Below are 22,041 nucleotides of genomic sequence, written 5' to 3' on the forward strand. Positions count from 1 at the left end.
ACTGTTCTTTTTACTATTTTCTGTATATCCTTATCTATTTTAATCTTAGAAGGTTTTTTTGTCTCACCACTGTCATTTTTTGACCTTGCACTGTCTTTCCAACTTTATCCAGGGAATTAGTACAAAAAAGGAAAAAAAGATATTCAATAATTGTAATGAATTAACAGTTTAAGTAATTTCAAACTAGTTACAACAATCAAACATTCTATTTACTACCCCTCTAAAAAGTATTATAATGGTCAAAGTCTTCTACACAAGCAAACTATGTGGTTGGCACAGAGAACTCCAGCACAGCTTAACAGCTGCCTGACAGTTGTCTTCAAATCCAGCTCAAGTGTTTTCCGAGGGATCTGCCTTACCACCCTAAGTAGTGTTACCACAGAGAGCACACACACCAGGTGTGTGAGCTCACTTTGTGAGAGCTGTGAAAATACATTTGAAATTCAAAGAGACAATGGGAAATGGATTTGAAATCCATATTTGAGTACCTTTACTTGGGTCAGAATTTTTCATATCACTAGATAAGTAAACATGCGTGCACAAAATGTCTCATAATATTTCTATCCCTCTCTAAAATGTATATTTCCTGTATCCCCCAAATACCAGAAGATTATTGCTGTTTAAATTGAATTTTTCTTGATTATCTGCACATAGGCCTGCTAAAATTTTTGAATCAAGATTCCTTTACAAAAAATAAATGAACTGCATATGTCCAAATATAATTAATAACAGCACTGACATACCGTTGAAAAACAGCAAAAATTATTATGGATAATACAGTTTATATGTCTAGGCCATGGGCAATGTTTGGTGCCGATAGGGTTTTGAGGACTCCTTGGATTCAACTTCATAGCCCTCTCCTCTGTTCAATCAGAACTCCAGAACACAGATTGGGTGAGAGCATAGCAGTAAGAAAGCCAAGGAAGAGAGTTGATGAGGTCAATTTTACTCTGGGCTCGGCCATAATATTGACACTTAATGGTATATAGCTTTTCTTCAGAGTATCAGCAATCAAGAAAGACAGTTCAAAAAACACGTTAGTCAAATTTAGTGGATCATTAGATCTTTGCCACAAAAAGAAAATATTATCTGACAATACATAATTTGTTTTTCTGTTGCTTTATATTATCCTTCCTATCGTAACCTCTCAAAATGTGAATTCTATTTACAGCTATAAAGAAACAGGCCAACAGCAGTATCTTTCACAGTCCTACTCATCAGATGGTTCATAAAGTGAATGTTGTATACCATGAGATGAACTTATTTCTATACTTAAAATAAAAATTAAAATATTTGGAACACTAGAATGTCACAGCATGCTACATATGAACTCATAGGGACAGAACTATTTTTAAGAAGTTTCTGTGAAACAAAACTAAAGGTTCAATAACACAGACAAAAAGTAGATAGTGGAGAAACATTTTAAGTGCTCATTCTGTCTCCATATCGGCAGCTTTATGTGGGTAGATGGGAAATTAGAAAAATGTCACCCAGACCCATACTTCTGACACTATCTCTAATTGATCTTACTTTTCTCATATTTACCATGTAAATAAATTCTGCCCACTCTTCTTTTCTATTATTTCTTCTTTCCATCCTTCCCTTCCATTTCCTCATCTCCTTGAGTTGAGATCATCTGGACCACTACAAAAGCCTTGGTGATGCCTGTGTAGTATTCTTCCCCTGGAATCCATCATTGTCACAATTGGATACACAAAAACACCAATAAGGATTTAATTATCCAACAGTCTGGTTCAACAATAAGATATGCAAAGGACAGTTGCTGTGTCTTATTTCTCTGTCTCTCCAAAGTGTGTAGCACAGCATATTACACAAAGAGAGTTCTAGATTAAAAGCAGTCATTAATGCAACTCTACTCCCAGGGACTAGATACTGTGTAGAATACAATATGTATTCAGTAAATAGTTTTCGAATGAATGAGTATTTTTTATTAAACTGATATAACCTATACATCCCTTCCAAATTAGCCTTCTACAATACCTAAAATATATTCTCCCTTCAAAAACCTTTAATGACTCCCCACTTCCATCAGGATAAAATCCATTCTTTGGACTGGAATTTAAGGCATTCCACAACCCAGCCTCTTGCTCAAACCTTCCTTTTGTCTCTTTCCAATTATTCCTTTATACGAGGGAGCACAGCAGAGTGGAAAGAGTACTTATTTTGATATCAGAAGGGCTTCTGTCTTTTAATCTTGACTTGATGACTTACCAATGTATGATATTATAAACTCTTTGAATGTCACTTTTTACTAAATAAAAGTAATTAACACCTGACAGAAGTTGTAAACATAAGATAATAATGAAAACGCACTTAGCAGATACAACACACAGAAGATGAATTGTATGAACTCTGTCACTAATGCAATAACTTTCCTTTCCAGTCAGATTGTACACTCTTTACCTTTGTTTAACATGTTCTTCCTGCTAATCTGAAGCAGGAAAATTCAACCTACTATACTTGCACCTAAATTCTGTTCATTCTGTAAGGCCAGCTCAAAAGCTCTCCTGTTTTGGATAAACATCATATTCAAGTACCAAGCAGTTGCAAACACAGGGGTAATCAGCTAACGAAGGGTGGTCCCGAGACAGTGTGATTTAATGAGGAAAATTTATCTACAGGGGGAAGACCAGATAGGTCTGAATAAGTGATCTGATCTCAGCACTTTTAAGCTACCAACAAAGCTTCAAAGAGACTGAAGCTTTAAAAGAAAAGCTGTGACGGGGAGGATTGCAAACCAACAATCTGGTAAACTTTACAAATGTCATACTTTTTATGAACTCTCCATGACCACGTGACCCCAGAGTTGTTACTCTTTTTGCATTCACTATCATACTATTGTACACTGTTGCAAAGAACACATAGCTTTGGAATGTTAATTACTTTTTAAGTTATAGCTATTAGTTCCCTAGATCATAAATTCCTTGAAAACAAATAAAATACCAGATCCTTGAGTCTCTCCATCAGTGTCTTTTACATAGTATGTATTCAAAAAATATTTGACTATTATGTATAGATTATCAGGTATGGAAAGCCTTGTGACTTTTTTCTAATTAATGCTAGTATATTTTAAAATGTCATTTTCTGTAAGTAATGAAGCCCAATATAACTGGATGTATGTAATTCTGAATGCATCTTATACAGCTCTCTAGTTTTTAAAAGATGTTATTCCTTCTAATAGGTCTTAGTACAAGAAACTGACATATGAAGAAGTGAAGTGTGGTACCAAAGATAATGTAGACATTGGCAAAAGCAGAACTAATTGCCGTTGAGTTCTCTAAGTCAGTGGTTCTCAACCCTGGCTACGCAATAAAATCATCCAGGGAGATTTTTTTCTTCTCCCCAAAGCCCCCCAGTACATAGTTGTACGTGTTTCTAGTTTTGCTATTTGGGAAGCTGCCTCAGCATGGCTTTATGGCAGTGCTAGATCTGTGCCCAGGATCCAAACCAGTGAAACCCTGGGGCCACCAGAGCACAGCGTGCAAACATAACCCCTCAGCCATGAGGTCAGCCCCTAATCCATTCTTTATTAAATATTTTTTTAATCACTCTTGCACCACTATCTATCCAACACCCTTTCATTCTGACTGCCTTAGCCTTAAGAAATACTAACACATGTTAACAGGCAGTAGAAAAATTACCTCTCTAAGGATCTCCACGGGTTGAAGAAGCAAGCCACATCAGGGGTGGCTGATGCCAGATGACTGGCTTGTGACACTGAGCAAGTCCCTCACACCTGTCAAGGGAGGCAAAGACTGCAAGAAAAAGGGTGAGTCTGACTGAGAAGGCACAGAAAAGCAAACAATGCTCCAAACTGCTGTTAGGAGAGCTCTAAAAATAAACCTACAAAAGCATTGGGAAGGCAGAATGAATTCTTAACACTTGCTCTCTTCTATTTTAGTCTGTTACAAAGCAGGTGACCTCAGCACCAAGCAATGAGTCTTAACTTTCTATATCCCTCACTTTCAAAAATGATCTCCAGTTATCTCGACCATGACCAAATTCATACAAGCTGTTTCAAATTCATAATAATAAAGAGAATCTTTTTTAATCTTTCAAGACCGCTCTCTCATAGGATTATTTTCTAAACTAAGCTTCTTTGATATGCATTTGCCTACTTTACTTTGAAGATTTCTTTCATATGTATTATTCTGGAAAAAATGTTTATTCCATAAGTACTTTATGTATTTTGGGGGTGGACTTATATCTAAGAAGCAAGTGTTAAAAGAATCACTAATTTACCTAAAGAAACAGTAGATTAAATATCCTCCATTTAGGATGTCAGCATCATGGCATAGGGAGCTGTTCTCTTAGTCTCTCTCCCCTAAGGTATAACCAAACAGACATTCATTAACCAACAGAGGATTCCCTACAAAGCACAATAGAACATCTGAGAGAAGCACACAGCCACACTTCTGAAGGTGGGGGTACTGGATCCCAGGGAAGTAGTAGAACCAGGTGAGCAGATTCCCTCTACCTCCCCAGTGGCAGTGATCTAGGTTGTGGGTCCCCACAAAGCAGCTGGCAGGTGACTATAAGAGGAGGTGGAAGAACAAGCAGGACTGCTCATGAACACTTTCCCTTTCATGAAGTGCAGCCCAGCTCATGAGAACACTCCATACCAACTGGAAAGCCTCAGCCACCATGTGGGCATTGGCACCAAGTGCAGCAAACTGCCTGTGAGTGCAGAGTGGACCCACACGCATGCAAAACAAAGTGCCTCTGCCCACCCACCTAGAGTACCACCTGGCCTGGTCCCCAGCCAAGGCAGAGATTCCACAACAGACCACCTGCACATGTATGTGTGACCCATCAAGCGGCTGCAGCCCGGGGGAAAAGCAGACAAGCCCTATCAGTACATCTTCCAGCAGACTCAACAGGTTCAGAAAACACAGTTCCTACTCTGCCCCCAGTGATGGCAGGCAGAATCTGCAACCTGATACTACCACTACGCACAGCAAGGATCACTTCATCAAACACCATGAAGAACTACAGTAACACTCCAGAGCAGAAGGAAAATGACAAGTCTCCATAAACCAAACCTGAAGTCACAGAAACTTACAGTTTAAATGACAGAGAATTCAAAATAGTTGTCACAAAAAAACTCAACAAGTTACAAGAAAACTCAGAAAAAACAGTTCAAGGAACTCAGGAATAAAATTAAGAGCAGAAGAAATTCTTCACAAAAGAGATGGAAACTCTAAAAGAAACCAAACAGAAATTCTAGAGACGAAGAACACAATGAATGAGATAAGAAAAACAATGTAGCCTCCTTGAAAAACAGAGCTGACACTATGGAGGACAGAATTAATAATTTAGAGGAGAGAAACATAGAAATGCTTCAAGTGGAGGAGGAGAGAGAACAAAGACTTTAAAAAAATGCAGAAATTCTCAGGAAATATGTGATTCAATTAGGAAATGCAACATAAGGATTATAGGTAGTCCAGAGGAAGAAGAAAGGAAGAAATGAGTAGAGAATTCGTTCAAAGAAATAATAGCTGAGAACTTTCAAATCTGGGGAAGAAACAGGATTTACAAGTATATGAAGCCAATATAACTCTTACTAACATCAACACAAAAAGACCTTCTCCAAGGCACATATTAGTCAAACTGGCAAAAGTCAATGACAAAACAAAATATTAACGGCAGCAAAGCAGAAGAGAATAACGTACAAAGGAACTCCTATCAGATTTTCAGTGGATTTTTCAGCAGAAACCCTACAGGCTAGGAGAGATTAGAATGAAATATTAAAAATACTGAAAGACAAAAACTTTCAGCAAAGAATACTCTATCCAGCAAAACTGTCCTTCAGATATGATGGAGAAATAAAAACTTTCCCAGATAAAGAAAAGCTGCGGGAGTTCATCGCCACTGGACCTCCCTTACAAGAAATGATCGGGGCTGGCCTGGTGGCACAGTGGTTAAGTTTGCATGCTCCACTTCAGCAGCCTGGGCTTCACTGGTTCAGATCCCAGGTGTGGATCTACCCACTGCTTATCAAGCCATGCTGTGGCAGGCATCCCACCTATAAAGTACAGGAAGATGGGCACAGATGTTAGCTCAGGGCCAATCTTCCTCAGCAAAAAGAGGAGGATTGGCAGCAGGGGTTAGCTCAGGGTTAACCTGCCTCAAAAAAAGAGAAAAAAAAAAAATCAAGGATGCCCTCATACCTGAAACAAAAGGCAAGGGTTTACAAAGCCTTGAGCAAGGAGATAAATGGACACAAAAAATCAGAAAATTGCAGCTCTCTATCAGAACAGCTTAGTAAACACTTAACTATAACATAAAAGATAAAAGGAAGGAAAGTATTAAAAGCAATATGAACACATCATTTTAACCATAAACTCACCACACAAAACAGAATAATTAGTGACAGTGACTTAGGGAAAAGGAAAGGGAAGGAACCTGGTTAGGCTAATGGAGATAAGAGGCTATCAGAAAATGGACTATCTCATCTATGAGATCTTTTATACAAACCTCATGGTAACCACCAGACAAAAAACCAGAGCAAGATACAGATCATAAATACAGAGAAAACCGAAAAAACCATCACAGAAAATGACCAAATTGAATTGGCAGTCAGAAATACAAGGGGAAAAAAACATGGAAATATAGAACAACTGTAAAACCAGAAATAAAGTGGCAGTATTAAGCCCTCATATATCAGTAATCACTCTAAATGTAAAGGAATGACTTCCCCAATCAAAGACACAAAGTAGTTGGATGGATTAAAAATCAAGACACAATGATATGCTGCCTCGAGGAAACAAATCTCAGCTTCAGAGACAAACACATGCTCAGAGTGAAGGGATGGAAGACAATACTCCAAGCTATTGGCAAACAAAAGAAAGCAGGTGTTGCCATACTTATTCACACAAAGTAGACTTCGAGATAAAAAAGGCAATGACCGACAAAGAGGGGCAATATATAATGACAAAAAGGATACTCCACCAAGAGGAAATAAAACGCGTAAATATATGCACATAACACAGGAGTACCAAAGTACATAAAGCAACTATTAACAAATCTAAAAGAAGAAATCAACAGCAACACAATAATAGTAGGGAATCTCAACACCCCATTTACATCGAGGGATAGATCATCTAGATAAAAAGTCAACAAGGAAATAGTAGAATTAAATGAAAAACTAGACCAGATGGACTTAATAGATATATATAGAACACTCCATTCAAAAACAGCAGAATACACATTTTTCTCAAGTGCACATGGAACACTCTCAAAAATAGACCATATGTTGGGAAACAAGGCAAGCCTCAATAAATTTAAGATTGAAATCATATCAAGGAACTTTTCCAACCATAATGCTATGAAACTAGAAATCAACTACAAGAAAAAAGCTGAGAAAGTCACAAATATGTGGAAATTAAACAACATCCTACTGAACAACCAAAGGATCACTGAAGAAATTAAAGGAGAAATAAAAAAATATCTGGAGACAAACAAAAATAAAAGTACATCATACCAACTCATACAAGATGTGCAAACGTGGTTCTAAGAGGGAAATTCATACCAATACAGGCCCACCTCAAGAAACAAGAAAAATAACCTTAAAATATACCTAACAGAATTAGAAAAAGAACAAACAAAGCCCAAAGTCAGCAGGAGGGAAATAATAAACATTAGAGCAGAAATAAATGAAATAGAAACCAAAAGAAGAGTAGAAAAGATCAATGAAACTAAGAGCTGGGTCTTTGAGAAGATAAACATAATTGATAAACCCTTAGCCAGTCTCACCAAGAAAAAAAGAGAGAAGGCTCAAATAAATAAAATTATAAATGAAAGATGAGAAATTACAACAGTGGGGCCTGAATCAAGAAGAAACAGAGAATCTGAATAGATCAATCACAAGTAAAGAGATTGCAACAGTAATCAAAAACCTCCCAAAAAACAAAAGTACAGGACCAGATGGCTTCTCTGGAGAATCTACAAAACATTCACAAAAGATTTAATACCCATCCTTCTCAAACTATTCCAAAAATTGAAGAAAATGGAATGCTCCCTAACTCATTCTATGAAGCCAATATTACCCTGATATCAAAATCAGACAAGGACAACACAAAGAAGGAAAATTACAGGCCAATATTGCTGATGAACATAGACGCAAAAATCCTCAACAAAACACTGGCAAACCAAATACAGCAATACATTAAAGGATCATACAGCATGATCAAGTGGGATTTATACCAGGGATGCAGGGATGGTTCAACATCAGCAAATCAATGTGATACACCATATTAACAAAATGAGGAATAAAAATCACATGACCATCTCAATAGATGCAGAGAAAGCATTTGACAAGATCCAACATCCATTTATGATAAACACCGTCAATAAAATGGGTATAGAAGGAAAGTACCTCAACATAATAAAGGTCATAATATGACAAACCCACAGCCAACATCACACTCAATGATGAAAAAAATGAAAGCCATTCCTCTGAGCACAGGAACAACACAAGGGTGCCCACACTGACCACTCCTATTCAACATAGTACTGGAGGTTTTGGCCAGAGCAATTAGGCAAGAAAAAGAAGTAAAAGGAATCCAAATTGGAAAGGAAGAAGTAAAACCCTTGCTGTTTGCAGATGATATGATCCTATATACAGAAAATCCTAAAGAATCCACCAGAAAACTATTAGCAATAATCAACAACTACAGCAAAGTTCCAGTGTACAAAATCAACTTAAAAAATCAGTGGCATTTCTATACACTAATAACAAACTGGCAGAAAGAGAAGTCAAGAATACAATCCCAGGGGCCGGCCCGGTGGCGCAGCGGTTAAGTTTGCACGTTCCGCTTCTCGGCGGCCCGGGGTTCGCTGGTTCGGATCCCGGGTGCGGACATGGCACTGCTTGGCAGCCATGCTGTGGTAGGCGTCCCACGTATAAACTAGAGGAAGATGGGCACGGATGTTAGCTCAGAGCCAGGCTTCCTCAGCAAAAAGAGGAGGACTGGCAGTAGTTAGCTGAGGGCTAATCTTCCTCCAAAAAAAAAAAAAACAAAACAAAAAAGAATACAATCCCAGTTACAATCACAAGAAGAAGAATAAAATATCTAGGAATAAGTATAACCAAAGAGGTGAAAGACCTGTACACTGAAAACTATTAAGACATTATTGAAAGACATGAAAAATGACATAAGGAATTGGAAAGATAGTCCATGCTCATGCATTGGAAGAATAAACATAGTTAAAATGTCCATACTACCTAAAGCAATCTAAAGATTCAATGCAATCCCAATCAGATTCCCAATGACAGTCTTCACGGAAATAAAACAAAGAATCCTAAAATTTGTATGGAACAACAAAAGACCCTCAATAGCTAACACAATCCTGAGAAAAAAGAATAAAGCTGGAGGTATCACAATCCCTGACTTCAAAATATACTCCAAAGCTATAATAAACAAAACGGCATAGTACTGGTACAAAAACAGACACACAGATCAATGGAACTGAATTGAAAGCCTAGAAATAAAACCACGCATCTGTGGACAGCTAATCTTTGACAAAGGTGCCAAGAACATACAGTGGAGAAATGAAAGTCTCTTCAATAAATGGTGTTGGGAAAACTGGACTGTCATGTGCAAAAGAATGAAACTAGACCATTATCTTACACCATGAACAAAAACTAACTTATAATGGATTACAGTCTTGAGTGTAAGTCCTGAAACCCTAAAACTCAAAGAAGAAAATATAGGCGGGGCCCTGTCCTGTGGCTGAGTGGTTAAGTTTGCAAGCTCCACTTCGTTGGCCCAGGATTTCACCAGTTGGGATCCTAGGTGTGGACCTAGTACCACTCATCAGGCCAGCTGAGGCAGCGTCCCACATAGCACAACTAGAAGGACCTGCAACTAGAATACACAACTATGTACTGGGGGCTTTGGGGAGAAGAAAAAGAAAAAAATAAATACTGGCAAGAGATGTTAGCTGAGGTGCCAATCTTTAAAAAGGAAAAAAATATATATATATAGGAAGTACACTCTTTTACATCGGTCTTAGCAGCATCTTTTCAAATGCTATGTCCACTCAGGCATGAGAAACAAAAGAAAAAATAAACAAATGGGACTACATCAGACTAAAGAGCTTCTACAAGGCAAAGGAAACCATGAACAAAATAAAAAGACAACCCACCAACTGGGAGAAAATATTTGCAAATCATATATCTGACAAGGGTTTTAAGTTCCAAAATATATAAAGAAGTCATACAACTAAACAACAAAAAAACAAATAACACAATCAGAAAATGCACAGAGGATATGAACAGAAATTTTTCCAAAGAAGATATACAGCCAGCCAACAGGCACAGGAAAAAATGTTCAACATCACTAATCATTAGGGAAATGCAAATTAAAACTACAATGAGATATCACCTTATACCTGTCAGAATGGCTATAATTACCAAGACAAAAAATAACAAATGTTGGAGAGCATGTGGAGAAAAGGGAACCCTCACACACTGCTGTGGGAATGAAAATTGGTGCAGTCACTATGGAAAACAGTATGGACATTTCTCAAAAAATTAAAAATAGAAATACCCTATGACCCAGCTATCCCACTACTGAGTATTTATCCAAAGAACTTGAAATCAACAATAGAAAAAGACTTATGCACCCCTATGTCATTCTGGCATTATTCACAATAGCCAAGATGTGGAAGCAACCCCAGTATCCATCAACTGATGAATAGTTAAAGATGTGATGGAGTGCATATACAATGGAATACTACTCAGCCATAAAAAAAAGACAAAATCGTCTCATTTCCAACAATGCGGATGGACCTTGAGGGTATTATATTAAGCAAAATAAGCCAGGCAGAGAAAGACAAACACTATATGATTTCATTCATATGTGGAAGATAAACAAACATACAGATAAAGAGAACAAATTAGTGGGTACCAGAGGGGAAGGGGGCTGAGGGATGCAGAAAAGGGGCAATGTACACGGTGACAGATAAAAATTAGACTGTTGGTGGTGAGTATGATGCAGTCTATACAGAAACTGATAAATAATAATGTACATCTGAAATTACACAATTATAAACATATGCCCTCAATAAAATAATGGAAAAAATAAATGTCCTCCATTTAAAAAATCTCCGGTCTAGAGAAAAAAACTACAGATTTCCTAATAACACATTTAATGACCCAAATAAGGTCATCCTTATTTTAAACGCTATTTTAAATGCTTGGTGCCCAAGCAGTTCTGCATGAGAAGGCAACGTCACGTAGCTGAGAGCAAGTTGGAATTAGATCATAGTTTGTATCCCTTTTCCATTATTACTACCTATATAGGCCAGAACAGGCCACTCAACTGCTCAAGAAGTCTCTTCTTCATTTATAAAAGAGGAAAATAGTAATGTCTATCCATTTTATAGAGTTATGGTCAGAATTAAATAATATAAGTAAGACATTGGCATACTGGCTGACATCTAGCACTCAACAGATGCTACCAATTATGGTTATTGTTAACCAAAAATTGTTAACAAATAAGCAGCTAATGATCAGAACATCAAGAAGCAATATTATTTAAAATGATGTTGACATTTTAAAACAAATACATAATATTTACAGCCTAGATTCCAAAATCTCAAAGACTTTTTTCTGTACAGGTATGTGAGTATCTTGCCTCTTCCCATTTTTCTGGCATATAGAGAAGTTAATAAGAATAGAAAATACCTTGGGGAATGGTTTTTTCCTGAGTAGTAAATCTCACTGAGGTAACTTTTGCATTTTGGTACATTTCTTACAACAGGTGTGCAGAGAGATGTCTAAATTTGATGAAAAGTTGAAATTATTTCATTGAAATTGAGAGTGCCTCAAGATGTTAAACTACTTACCTCAAGCCAAAACTAAGACTAAATCACACATACACACAAACACACCATTATCTGTATTTGTAGATCCTACACAAATCTTGATTCACGGTTAGTCATTATCACTTTACCTAAATCTCAAACAGCGTAATTTAGTTGAACTCACCTAAGTGTTGCTGATCACATGAGAAGTAATTTTAAAAAGTAAACTTTGATTAAAAAAACTAGCCTCATCTCACAAGCATCACCTCTGTGCTCCTGACCAGACTTCCCAGAGCCCCTTCAGGGCTTCAGTTACACATCTGTATTTGCTTTTAAAGCTATCTGTACCTGTAACCGTTTAAACAACTGCTCTGATTTGGTTCTAAAATGAAGATAGAAATCAATCGTTAATCTCCTGGTAAGTACCAATTTCATTTTTGAAATATATACTAAATTGCTTCTCACCTTACTTTTAGACCAGAAATCATCAATTCCTGGTATAAACGTGGAAAATTATGCAGAAATCTATTTTTAAAAGACTACTTGAAATTCAAAGTTAGGTTTACCTATCTATCTATTTATTTATAACCCCATTTGCAACAAGCACCTATAAAACATCCTTGATTTAAAAATCAAGAAGTAAAAATTACTGCCCAAATTCTGAGGTCACTGACATTACTTCTGGAGAGAAGTGTAACAATTTCTGAATGCATGCCACCTCCCAGACTCTTTCAGAGAAAAACATCTATGGTTCCTATGAACTGGAGACCATGTTTGTTTTTCATTTTTAATTTTTATTTAATTTATTTAAATTTAAAAAATGTTCACCCATTTCTCCCACCCCCATTCTCCCTACCTCTTGCAACAACCTGTATTTATGATCTTGGTTTGTTTTTTTTAGATTCCACATATGAGAGAGATCCTACAGTATTTGTCTTTCTCTGCCTGACTCATTTCCCTTAGCGTAATGCCCTTGAGGTCCACGTATATAGCTGCAAATGGCAAGATTTCATTCGTTTTCTATGGCTGAATAATATTCCATTGTGTGTGTGTATATATATATATATATATATATATATATATATATATATATATACCACATCTTCCTTATCCATTCATCCATCAATGTACACTTAGATTATGTCCATATCTTGACTATTGTAAATGATGTTGCAATAAACGTAGGGGGCATATATCTTTTCAAATTAGTATTTTCATTTTCTTTGAACAAATACCTAGAAGTGGACTTGCTGGATCGTATGGTAGTTCTATTTTTAATTTTTTGAGGAACTTCCATACTGTTTTCCATTGTGACTGCACCAATTTACATTCCCACCAGCAGCGCAGAAGGTTTCCCTTTTCTCCATATCCTCGCCAACACTTGCTATTTCTTGTCTTTTTGATAATAGCCATTCTATCAGGTGTGAAGTGATATCTCATTGTGCTTCTGATTTGCATTTCTTTGATGATTAATGATATTGAGCATCTTTTAATGTACAACCAGGCACCACTTAACAATGAGGATGTTCTGAGAAATACATTGTTAGATAATTTCATCATTGTGCGAACATCATAGAATGTACTTATGCAAACCAAGGTGGTATAGCCTACTACATACCTAGCCTATATTACACTAATCTTATGGGACCATGATCATATATGCCATCTGCTGTTGACCGAAATGCAGCACATGATTGTACCTGTTGGCCATCCATATGTCTTCTTTGGAAAAATGTCTCTTCAGATCTTCTGCTCATTTTTTAACCAGATTGCTGGTTTTTTGAGTTGTATGAGTTCTTTGTATATTTTGGATATTAGCTCCTTGTCAGATATATGATTTGCAATTATTTTCTCCCATTCAGTAGGCTGCCTTTTCATTTTGTTGATGGTTACCTTTGCTGTGCAGAAGATTTTAGTTTGATGTAATCCCACTTGTTTATTTTTGCTTTCATTGCTTTTGCTTTCAGTGTCACATTCAAAAAATCACTGCCAAGACCTATGTAAAGGAGCTTACCATCTATGTTTTTTTCTAGTTTTAGTTTCAAGCTTTACATTCAAGTTTTTAATCCATTTTGAGTTAATTTTATGTATGGTGTAAGATAGTGACCCAGTTTCATTCTTTTGCATGTGGCTGTCCAATTTTCCCAAAGCCATTTATTTATTGAAGAGACTGTCCTTTCCCTGCTATATATTCCTGGCTCTTTTGTTGTAAATTAATTGACCATATATGCATGGGTTTACTTCTGGGATCTCTATTCTGTTCCATTGATCTACGTGTCTGTTTTTATGCCAATACCATACTGTTTTAATTACTATAGCTTTGTAATATGGTTTGAAATCAAGGAGCATGATGCCTCCAACTTTGTTCTTTCTCAAAATTCCTTTGGGTATTTGGGGTCTTTTGTGGTTCCATATAAATTTTAGGATTGTTTGTTCAATTTCTGTGAAAAATATCATGGGAATTTTGATAGGGATTGAACTGAATCTGTAGACTGTTTTGGGTAGTATGGACATTTTAACAATATTATTCTCCCAATCCATGAGCACAGAATATCTCTCCATTTCTTTGTGTCTTTGATTTCTTTCATCAATTCCTCATACTTACAGGTCTTTCATATCCTTGGTTACATTTATTCCTAGGCATTTTATTCTTTTTGAAGCAATTATGAATGGAATTGGTTTCTTTATTTCTCTTCCTGATAGTTCATTATTAGTGTACAGATGCAACAGATTTTTGTGTATTGATTTTGTATCCTGCAACTCTACAGAATAGTTTACTAGTTCTAACAATTTTTTGATGGAGTCTTCAGGTTTTCTATACATAACATCATGTCATCTGCCAATAGTGACAATTTTACTTCTTCCTTTCCAATATGGATGCCTTTTATTTCTTTTTCTTGCCTAAATGCTCTGGCTAGGACTCCCAATACTACGTTGAATAAAACAGACAAGAGTAGACATCCTTGTCTTGTTTCTGATCTTAGAGGAAAAGTTCTCAGCTTTTTACCACTGGGTATGATGTTAGCTGTGGGCTTGTCACATATGGCCTTTATTATTTTGAGGCATGTTCCCTCCATACCTGCTCTATTGAAAGTTTTTTTTGTTTTTTCTGTTTTTGCTGAGGAAGATTGGCCCTGAGCTAACATCTGTTGCCAATCTTCCTCTTGTTGCTTGAGGAAGATTGTTCCTGAGCTAACATCTGTGCCAGTCTTCCTCTATTTTGTATGTGGGATGCCACCACAGCATGGCTTGATGAGCGGTGTATAGTTCTGTGCCAGGGATCCAAACCCACAAATTCCGGGGCACCAAAACAGAGCACGTGAACTTAACCACTATACCTCCGGGCTGAGCCCGTGCTCTATTGAACGTTTTTAACATAAACGGATGTTGAATTTTGTCTAATGCTTTTTCTGCATCTATTGAGATGATAATATGATTTTTATGCTTCAGTTTGTTAATTCTATTAGTTCATTTTGTTTGTCTATTTAGCATAAACATTACACTTCTCCCTTGAGGTTATCAAACATTTGGTTAAATTTAGAAGGAATTGAAACATTTCCCAAGTTGTTTCAGAGATGTAAAATGATGAAAGAAAAAGCTCTAAAATGCTTATAAATCACTCAAATAAATGTTAACAGTTAGCTAGAAGTGAGGTATTTATTTGCTAAATTATTTTAACTATAATCATTTTATCTTAAAAATTAAAGTATTATTGAGGGGCTGGCCCCATGACCGAGTGGTTAAGTTCGCATGCTCTGCTTCGGCAGCCCAGGGTTTCACCAGTTCAGATCCTAGGCATGGACCCGGCACCACTCATCAAACCATGCTGAGGCGGCATCCCACATGCCACAACTAGAAGGACCCACAACTATGCACCAGGGGACTTTGGGGACAAAAAGGAAAAGTAAAATCTTTAAAAAAAAAAATTAAAGTACCATTATTTGAATTAGATCACATATCTATTTGTATCTGTTATACAAATTAAACAGATTTTCGTAGACTACATCAGTATTTCTTGGATTTCTGAGCAGTTCTTAATTGGACATTTCTTAATCACTTTTTACCTTTTATATTTTGACTGAGGAACCACTTTTATATCTGTGTAAAAGCAACTTTATTGACATTAATTTTCCCTCTATAATATCTAACATTTGTCCACACGAAAATGGGTCATCAGCAAGTTTATTTCTACTCATGCCCTGATTTCACAGCCAAAGTAGTGATGTGTCTGCATTTTCAGACCTGGGCTGAGAACTGCCTCTTTAGGGGTCTTCCATCTCTGTCTGGCTACACGTGTCTCATCCTTATAAACCTGAGGACCCTGAGGACAACGGCTGACATTGGGCTTGGTTCTAAAGCCCCATTATTCCTTAGGAGAATAAATGGAGCTTATTCTATTATGCATACTTTATGGGAAAACTTTTTGCGTTTTTTTTTAAATTCTTAATTACAAACAAAACACTTATAATACCAAATTATTTATTTGTTAAATTTATTTTTCATTTTATTTTTATTATTTTTGCTGAGGAAGATTGTCCCTGAGCTAACATCTGTGCCAATTTTGTATGTGGGACACCACCACCACAGCATGGCTTGACAAGTAGTGGTAGGTCCATGCCCAGGATCCAAACCTGTGAACCTCAGGCTGCAGAAGTGGAGTGTGTGAACTTAACCACTACATCACCAGGCAGGCCTCCAAAATAATTTAGAAAAAAAATTTAATAAAAGTAAAATAAAGCTTTAAGATAGTAGATATAAAAGTTTAACAAGTGTTAAACATTGTTAAATTATCTAAGATATGATCTGTTCTATTGACTTTGTTTCTTCAGGGACTAACATATTGCCGGGCCCACGGTTGGCAATGTTTATTAAATTATTTTATTAATAAGCGTATATATTATATATATGCATATATTATATCTACACATGTACATATATTTTATATAGATATACATAAATATGAGACTATACATTGAATTGATTGAGACTATATCATGAATAACATTTATAACTTACTTTAATCTATCTACCATAATTTTAACCAATGAAATACTAGAATAATAAACCAAGATGTAATTGTAACATAGTCACAATTTTACAAGCATAGTATATAAATGGTGGTGTCTAAACTAGATGGTGTCTAAACTGTATTTCAAATGTAAGATGAGCTCAGAAAAAGCAAGCTCCTGAAACAGAGCCCAGACACCAACTTTAAAGGTGAGTTTTGTGTTATACAAATCCAACATACTGGTTTAGTGAGGAAAATGAATAGCCTAATATCACATGTCAATACTGTACTCTATAGTTTTCAAAGTATTCACATACACATTGTTTCATTTGAATGTTACAACAACACAGTGGGCTGGGTAAGCTACACCATTTGAATGCATTTTACTGATGAGGAAACAGAGACTGAGCCATCAAGCACTAGATCCATGGACCCATGGCTAGCACGAAAGCCAAAGTCACAAGCGCCTCTACACACATATTATAGAGCTGGTAAAAGGAAGCATCAAACAAACCAGGAAAAATAACTAAATAGTGGAAAGACCTACTACACATAACTTCAGACAATGAAATACTGAGTATTTATTTGTGGGGAGCAAAAGTAGCAACAAGAGATAAAAGCATGTATCAAGCGTTCTCTCCAGGGAGGCCAGAGTGAAGAGAGTCACGTCAGGAGAGAGTACACAGTTCCGGAGAGAGTACACAGTACTGATTCAGCGTACACGTGATTTCGATCCATTCTACGGAGGTGTGGAGGTCCAGAATATTTACTGTAAAAATGTTTTCTTCAAGACGGTGAACCTAGTATTAGCACTAAGAGCTCAAAGTGAGCCTGACTTCTGATTCTACAGGACTGTACACCTGGAAGTGTACATCTCTGCGAAACTGTGTGTTTAGTGCTCTGGTTATAGGTACTGTTTATATTTATAACCACCTCATTAGCATTCTAAAAATGTACATGTTAAACTCATACTATTGTAACTTAAAATGTCCCAAAGTAGAAGGTACTATCATCATATTATCTTATTTTATAAGAAGAAGAAAACTTCCCAAGCTGGCCTCCTTCTTTTCATTAAACAAATCTTTAAAAGCCTAAGGGTTCTCTTTATTTCTTGGGAAGTCTATCTGGCAAGAATCATTCTATTCACTCATCATACATTTTTCTAAAGCTGGAGCAGATCCACTGGTGTTGTGCCAGAGAGGAGTACAGAACGAAACATCACATGTAAGTCTCTGTTTGGAAAAGAATACTAGAAAAATTCCCTAAACATGAAGTCTGGGAGCTGCATGAAATTCCCTAGAATTTTTGCCTGTGAGACCTAAAAAACAAGCTACATTGCATATACTTTCATTTTAGTCAGGAAGAGTATGCCTGAGCCTTACTCACTGCATAGGCTATGTAGGACTATGTGTCACATAAGGCTTTGAATTTTTCACCTTTAGCTTCAATAGACTACACCTTATCTTTGGAAAAATCAGGCCTATTGGATAAATCTGGATTTTCTTATAAGAGAAAAAATATCCAGAAGAAAAGCAAGATGGATGGGTCAGTGTATGCGGTGTCAGTATGTGTACACATAGCCAGCAAAAGATCATTTGGGAGTATAAATATAGGAAGCACTCATATGTAAATGTCCTACAGGAATTATTTTTAATAATGTCTCATTTAAAATGAAACCACGGTAATAACTGTGGTATATGATGATAATGTGATCCACCAGGCCTTAAATGACAATGTGATGTAATGACTATCCCAAGAGAGCAGCTCAGACAGGGTGATTGTGCCTGTATTAGTGTGCTGGGCTGCCACTAGTAGCAAAGTACCACAACTGGGTGGCTTAGAACAACTGAAATTTATTGTCTCATAGTTCTGGAGGCTGGAAGTCCAAGATCAAGGTGCATAAGGGCCATGTTCTCTCTGGAGGTGCTAGGAAAGGATCTGTTCCAGGCTTCTCTCCTAGCTTCCAGTAATTTCTTGGCTTGTGGCAGCATAACTCCAATCCTCATATGGCACTGTCCCTGTGTGTTTGTCAGGGACAAATTTTTCCTTTCTATGTGGACATCTGTCATATTGGATTATGGCCCATCCTACTCCATTATGACCTAATCCTAACTAATTACGTCTACAAAGACCCTATTTCCAAATAAGGTCACATTCTGAGTTATGGCGGGTTTGATCTTCAACACATGAATTTGGGAAAACATAAGTCAACAGGTCCCATGCAGAGACTCAAAAGCAGTCCCACAGGTAATGCATACATTAGGATTGTTCTTCATATTAATGGCTTGCATAACTTGGTAATTCTCTGTTGTTTAAAATTTTTAAACTATTATTGTAGAATATATGGTAAATATCCCATTTCTTAATGCATTTAAAGACAAGAGTATATCCAGGATATGAAGAGGTGAGAACAACTGTTTCTCAATCATTGTGTTTTTTAGAGTTCATAAATCTACAATCCAGACATATGTATAGAACTTTATAAATACTCAAATACTTCCACTGTTACATATATACATTAATAATATGTAATCTAAGTTTCGTAATGATGATACCATAAATTTGATTACACAGAAAGACATACTGGTGATATAGCCTGAGCATAGGGTGACCGTATTATTTGTTGTCTGGACCTGGACACTTCTGAAAGCGAAAAGGGCACTATTAACAATTAGGCCAGGCAACAGGCAGAAACCAAAAAAGTCTTAGTCAAACCCAACATGAGGGTAAACATAAGAAAGAGCTGGGCTGAAATGAAATAATGGTAGGTATAGGATACCTTTTACCATATTTGTCTGTAGTAGAGACAGGGAAAGGCAGTGATTATTCTGCTCATGTATTAATATTGAATACCTAAAAGAAGGTAGAAAAATGTATAGAAATGCACTAGATTTTGCAGAGAGCAAGAATGCAATATCTTTATGTTTTATTGATAAAATGATATGTATAAGAGCGATACCATAGAGAGGATAATGTGAAAAGGAGATAATGATCACATAAAAGTGGATCTTTCTAGCCTTTCCTAAGTTCATCACAGTGGAATGAATCTGAAATACTTCAAGAACCCCATTTAAGCACAATCAACCAAAAATGTAAAATATTGTATTATTTCTTTGCAGACAGAAGAAAAAGAAGTAGAGAAATTACTTTTTGATCAAATAAAGCAAAAAGATTAACCTGGACCAGAGATTCTGGGTTTCCATTTTCCTCATGTAACAGCATTCCCTCCTAACCAATGTAGACGGTGCTCACCGGGTTTACTGTTTCTAGACTACACCACTCTGTGTTGTCATTCTTGTAAGAGCACTGTCCTAAAAGAACACACTAGCATGTCGTTCTTCTCCATTTATAGAAAAAGTAGATGAGCAGAAACACCTGGTATTCATACTCATCAAGATATTTTTGGTGTATGATCCATTCAGTCCAGCCCTATAAAATTTCAAAGCCCCAAATAAGACAGAACACTAGTAGCACCTAAGTTTGTCCCAATAGTGTTGTTGTTGTTTAGGGATGTCTTTTAATTGTTCCCCTCTTAAAAAAATGGAGCACTTTCAGCCAAGAAAATCTTTAGTTTACTATGCAGCTTTCCCAGGTGAAATAAATACCCCTAGCTAGAGTCTGCACCCACGTTAATTAGTTTGCCCACAGGCCACCCAGGCAACCATCCAGCCTTTCTGGTATCTGCAAAGCATTTTATGCAGTGCACACAAGGACAGGACAGCTCTTCTCATTTCCGCTCCAAACCCAGCAGGAAAGCAGACGCCAGTACACTTTTGTTAAAGACACGTTTCACTGCAAAATTTTTCTTCAGGAAATTCACAGATCTCCAGGAACAGGGGAATTTCACCCCTGTACATTTATTTATATGTTAAATAATTACACTTCCTGTGTCAGGAAGCACTAAATTAAACAGTTTAATTTACAAAATATTTTTAACTAACCAATTTACCTGTTTTAATAGCATACTTACCGGATAAATGAATAAAACTCACTGATGCAACAAAACACTAGCAAAATGCAAACACCACGTAAGCATCGCGGGAGTGCGCCAGAAATGCTCACCACTGGCAACAAGCGCACTGTCTCATAGGGCAAATTATCATGCAGATTCCACTTAGATTAGTGGTTCAACCAGTAGTGATTTTGTACCCCAGGAGATATTTGACAACGTCTTGAGACATTTTTATTGTCATGACTTGGAGAAGCATTGTTAGTGGCCTCTAAGAGGTAGAGACCAAGGATGCTGCTAAACATCCCACAATGCAGAGGGCAATCCCATTACAAAGAACTGTCTGGTCCAAAATGTTAATAGTGCCAAGATTGAGAAACTCAGCTTAGATTGTGTGGAAAAATGAGTGGCTTTGTACAAATTCCATGTGGTAATACTATCTTTCCTGGGTGCATTTTAATAGATTTTAATAGTTACTTTCAGTCAAGTTTCTCTGATTTCATTTTTCTAACTTGTCAAAATTATAATTATGAATTGTTACCAAATACTATAAAATTATTAAGAAATACAAATACCCTAAAATTAAAATAAAATAATCTAGACTTTATCATGCTGTATCTGCATTTAGGAGAGACCAAGGATTGGTAAGAAGTACATATGAGTCAAAACTGAATTGCATGTGATATTAATGGAGGATTCCAAAAACCTCTTCATTTTCAGCTTTCACTCCATTACCAACTCATGACTTTGTTTTCTTTATAAGATAAAACGCTGCTTTTAACCTACCAGGTCATGAAGGCCAGAAACAGAACCACTCTCACTGTCAGAGAAAAGTATTTAGAAATGTACCTAACTAGATATAAAGAGGAACTCCAGCTCTGTCTCTTAGAAAATGCTACAGTATCTTCTCTGTGATACACTTTAAGGAATAATCACTTTAAGCATTTTGAGGTTCTTGTTTCCTTATTTTAAGCAACAACAATTTTTCAGAGTACTTGCCTTTGATAAATTTCTCTTATGTTTTATATGGAGCAAATTTTCAACCTTCAATTCAGAATGACATAAAATAGAAAAGTCAGAGCAGAAAAAAAAACTATCAGCCACATCCTCTAGCATTGGTTCTATCATTTAGTTCTTTAAGTACATAACTCAACTGTCTTTTATACTTCTTCAAATGCATGACCTCCAAAACATCTTTGTCCTTCTTATCCTAACAGTCTGCCCCTCTTAATCTACCACCCTCGTATTCTAC

General features: G+C 36.5%; 1 protein-coding gene across 19 annotated transcripts in view; it reads right to left on the reverse strand.

Annotated features, from left to right (window-relative positions):
- Positions 1 to 22,041, reverse strand: part of CACNA2D1 (calcium voltage-gated channel auxiliary subunit alpha2delta 1) — a 514,911-nt gene that overhangs the window by 470,554 nt on the left and 22,316 nt on the right. For 6 of the 19 annotated variants that reach the window (XM_070264471.1, XM_070264470.1, XM_070264469.1 and 3 more), the window contains exon 1: positions 3,663 to 3,854. The exons of the other annotated variants lie outside the window; for them this stretch is intronic. The gene's annotated coding sequence lies outside the window, so the exon portion shown is untranslated. Of the gene's footprint in view, positions 1 to 3,662; positions 3,855 to 22,041 lie in introns of those variants that run through there. 19 annotated transcript variants of the gene reach the window in all.

Source organism: Equus caballus, chromosome 4 (genome assembly GCF_041296265.1).
Source record: "Equus caballus isolate H_3958 breed thoroughbred chromosome 4, TB-T2T, whole genome shotgun sequence".
Classification (NCBI taxonomy): Eukaryota; Metazoa; Chordata; class Mammalia; order Perissodactyla; family Equidae; genus Equus; species Equus caballus.